Here is a 4,266-nt window from a genome sequence, read left to right on the forward strand (position 1 = left end):
CGGCATCAAACGAACAAAAGATTATATAAACTATTGCGACTCTATTTCTATTTAAAAGCTCTTTGGTTTTATGTACCGTTATCAGTAATGTGTTGTGTGTGCGGTTTTTTTTAATCGCTTTTTTATATATAATATCTTTCGTCAACGGGGTTATCGGAGACCCACTTCAAAGTGATTTAGTTCGCTATTAGGGAATCCGCCAGGGACCCCGTTGACTATTGTATTTGTGTTTATTATTTTAAGGCTTTTTTTTCTGCTATTGTATGTATGTTTGCCTGGATTATCAATAAATCAAATCAAATCAATCGTCAAGTCGTCTTTCTTCGGACAAAAAGAAGAGATGACAAGATTCTAAAAACATACAGGCAAAAATTGCAAAAACGCTTAGTTTGTAATTAAATTGCAAATAAATAATAATATTTAGCTTTAAACTCACATTACATCCCATATGGGCTAGTGGTTAGGATTCGTCGTTTTCACCGCCGTGGCCCAGGTTCGATTCCCGTTGTGGGAAGAAAATCATTTAATATTTTGTCAAATTCCTGATCTTTCAAATTTCCACTTATTATACACCTGCTTCAGAGACCCTTGTGTTATTTTTTTCTTCATGGGATAGAAAACAAATTAACAAAGCTGGCTCCCCATTTTTAATATGGAAGCTCATCAAAAGTGCCACCGAAAAGTCGAGATAAATATCTTGGTAAGCCGACTTCGTTGCGACGAGAAGATGCGATGACAAGATAAGATAAGATAAGATACTTTAAAAGTTGACTTCGTAGGGACAAGAAAAGATGACAAGATTCTAAAAAATATATGCACAAAATTGCAATAACAAATAGTTAGTAATTAAATTGCAAAGAAATAATAAATCTAGCTTTAAACTCATGTCATATCTCATATGGTCTAGTGGTTAGTATCCGGCGTTTTCACCGCCGTGGCCCGGGTTCGATTCCCGGTGTGGGAAGAAAGCTTTTACGTTTTATAATAGCAAAATTCCTGATCAATCAGAATTCCACATTTTGTACATCTACTTCGGGGATTCTTGTGTTATTTTTCTCCATGGGATAGGAAAGAAATTGACAAGAGGCTCTCCATAGGCTCATCAAAAGTGCCACCGAAGAGTCGAATTATGAAGTCGACTTGTCGAAATGCACGATCCTTTCCAGTCATCTTCTCGTCTCCAAAATGTCGACTTATAATTATTTCGGCTCGACACGGACCTTTGAGCTTCCACATCCCATAGTTCTTTTGATAAGCAAGAAGAACACAATTAAACTGATTTATTGTGATTAATCACATATCCTTAGACTTTTGAAGCAAACCCTCATTGAAAAGACCCGTTTTGCCGAAAGACATCTTTTTAGTTCCGGCCCTGAAAATGAGCCCCTGTAAGACCCTTTACCGCACAATCCCTCCGAAATATCTCATTTACTTTGGGGCTGTTCATTATTAATGCCGGAGCGCGGGGGCGGGAGAAATGCAGGAGTTTTGTGATTTTCACTTTGACAAATATTAATAATTATAATAATCTTTTTTTTAGGGTAATTCCACTTCAGTGTTAAGAACTGTTTTCCAAGAAGGCCCTCATACAATAAATACATGGTATGATTACAATAATGTAAATAAATATTGAAAATCATTCAACAACTACAACTCAAGATTTTGTTCTGAATAATGGTTAATTTGTGCTACAGGTATGATCTTTCTTAATTAAAAAAAACTTTTGATGTGGTAAATCATGATATATTTATTGATAAATTGAGGAGATATAGCATAAATGGTAATGAACTATTTTGGTTCAAATCTTACTAAAACAACAGATCTCAGGTTGTTAATGTAAATTTTACTCTTGCAGTCAAACATGTATAACGTAGCAAATTATTTGGCATAGAAAGTTGACGTCACGATTTCAGTCCGGTCGCGAATTCTTTTTAAAAAAAAGGAGGGGCAAAGTTTAACAAATCTTTCCTGTGGGGCTTTTCGCCCTTTTTAAACTTGGTCCCATTTAGGAAAGTCGTAAGAACACAAAGAACGGGTCACATATGTTATTTTTTACATTTGGTTTGGTAAGTTACTATGCTCTAGGTACACGTTAAGTTAAAAAACAAATAATGTTCTCGTCCTTACGAAGTCGACTTACCAAGATAATTATCTGCGTGACCATGCCGAAATTTGTTTTGTTTTTTATCCCATGAAGAAAAAATAAACATAAGGAAAGCTGAATAGATGTATTATCAGTCGAATGTTCAAATTTTACAATATAAAAATGGAAAATATTTTTTCCCACACAGGGAATCGAACCCGGGCCACGGCGGTGAGAGCGCCGGATCCTAACCACTAGACCATATGGGATTTGATGTAAGAGTGTTGCTGAATATATTGTTTATTTTTCAAATTAATTACTAACTCTTAGTAATTAAATTGCAAATAAATATATATTTAGATTTAATCTTGTATCATATCCCATATGGTCTAGTGGTTAGGATCCGGCGTTTTCACCGCCGTGGCCCGGGTTCGATTCCCGGTGTGGGAAGAAAATCCTTTAATATTTTGTCAAGTTCCTGATTTTTCAAATGTCCACTTTTATACACCTGCTTCAGGGATCCTTGTGTTATTTTCTTCTTCATGGGATAGAAAACAAATTAACAAAGGCTCCCCATTTTTAATATGGAAACTCATCAAAAGTGCCATCGAAAATTCGAGATAATTTTCTTGGTAAGTCGTCTTCGTTGGGACGAGAAGATGTGATGACAAGATAAGATAAGATACTTTAAAAGTTGACTTCATAAGGACAAGAAGAGATGACAAGATTCTTAAAAATATAGGCAAAAAATTGCAAAACTGAATAGTTATTATTTAAATTTCAAATAAATAATATAATCTAGCTTTAAAAGCATATCACATCCCATATGGTCTAGTGGTTAGGATCCGGCGTTTTCACCGCCGTGGCCTGGGTTCGATTCCCGGTGTGGGAAGAAAATCATTTAATATTTTGTCAAGTTCCTGATCTTTCAAATTTCCACTTATTATACACCTGCTTCAGGGACCCTTGTGTTATTTTCTTCTTCATGGGATAGAAAACAAATTAACAAAGGCTCCCCATTTTTAATATGGAAGTTCATCAAAAGTGCCACCGAAAAGTCGAGATAAATATCTTGGTAAGACGACTTCGTTGCAACGAGAAGATGCGATGACAAGATAAGATAAGATACTTTAAAAGTTGACTTCGTAAGGACAAGAAGAGATGACAAGATTCTAAAAAATTGCGAAAACGAATAGTTAGTAATTAAATTGCAAATAAATAATAAATCTAGCTTTAAACTCATGTCATATCCCATATGGTCTAGTGGTTAGGATCCGGCGTTTTCACCGCCGTGGCCCGGGTTCGATTCCCGGTGTGGGAAGAAAACTTTTACTTTTTATAATAGCAAAATTCCTGATCAATCAAAATTCCACTTGTTGTACATCTACTTCGGGGATTCTTTTTTTTCTCCATGGGATAGGAAAGCAATTTACAAGAGGCTCTCCATTATCAAAAGTGATGAATTCGAATTATGAAGTCAAAATGCAGGATCTTGCCAGTCATCTTGTCGTCTCCAAAAGGTCGAGTTATAATTATCTCGGCTTTTCCCGACACGGACCTTTGAGCTTCCACATCCCATAGTTCTTTTGATAAGCAAGAAGAACACAATTAAACTGATTTATTGTGATTAATCACATATCCTTAGACTTTTGAAGCAAACCCTCATTGAAAAGACCCGTTTTGCCGAAAGACATCTTTTTAGTTCCGGCCCTGAAAATCACAATTTTGAGCATTTGCCCTGTAAGACCCTTTTCCGCACAATCCCTCCAAAATATTCCATTTACTTTGGATTAGCCAAAACACTAAAGATCGGACATGCGTGTTTTTTTAAATTTAGAAGTATATATAGCTTCGTCACAAGCCTAAAATCCAAAAATATAGAAACCAAAATGAATTGTCACGAAGATTACCTTGACTTTGCCCTAATTACCAGAGAATCGGATTCGTGTCATTCAATGCTATTGTTACCTACTGTGCTTTTTTTATTTGTTGATGTTGTTTTATTGGGGCGACAAATTCATTTCAAAGACGCGTATCTTCATGATTTAGGTTAACCAGTTTATCTTTCCCATTATCGCTATTGCCATTCGGATATGTCTGGGATGATTTAACCGTAGACTGACCCTTGTTAGTTAACATGGTCTCTACCTTCGTTGTACAAACATATTTAGATAGTCCAAGTG

At 35.7% G+C, this 4,266-nt stretch overlaps 5 non-coding genes across 5 annotated transcripts; 4 read left to right on the plus strand and 1 right to left on the minus strand.

Annotated features, from left to right (window-relative positions):
* Positions 1-892: 892 nt before the first annotated feature.
* Trnae-uuc (transfer RNA glutamic acid (anticodon UUC)) lies at positions 893-964 on the plus strand. The gene has a single exon. It is a non-coding gene; the product is annotated as a tRNA-Glu (tRNA).
* Positions 965-2,280: 1,316 nt separating this feature from the next.
* On the minus strand, positions 2,281-2,352 carry Trnae-cuc (transfer RNA glutamic acid (anticodon CUC)). The gene has a single exon. It is a non-coding gene; the product is annotated as a tRNA-Glu (tRNA).
* A 109-nt stretch (positions 2,353-2,461) lies between these two features.
* Positions 2,462-2,533, plus strand: Trnae-uuc (transfer RNA glutamic acid (anticodon UUC)). Its single transcript has one exon. It is a non-coding gene; the product is annotated as a tRNA-Glu (tRNA).
* Positions 2,534-2,903: 370 nt separating this feature from the next.
* On the plus strand, positions 2,904-2,975 carry Trnae-uuc (transfer RNA glutamic acid (anticodon UUC)). The gene has a single exon. It is a non-coding gene; the product is annotated as a tRNA-Glu (tRNA).
* A 357-nt stretch (positions 2,976-3,332) lies between these two features.
* Positions 3,333-3,404, plus strand: Trnae-uuc (transfer RNA glutamic acid (anticodon UUC)). Its single transcript has one exon. It is a non-coding gene; the product is annotated as a tRNA-Glu (tRNA).
* Positions 3,405-4,266: the final 862 nt, after the last annotated feature.

Source organism: Amphiura filiformis, chromosome 11 (genome assembly GCF_039555335.1).
Source record: "Amphiura filiformis chromosome 11, Afil_fr2py, whole genome shotgun sequence".
Lineage (NCBI taxonomy): Eukaryota > Metazoa > Echinodermata > Ophiuroidea > Amphilepidida > Amphiuridae > Amphiura > Amphiura filiformis.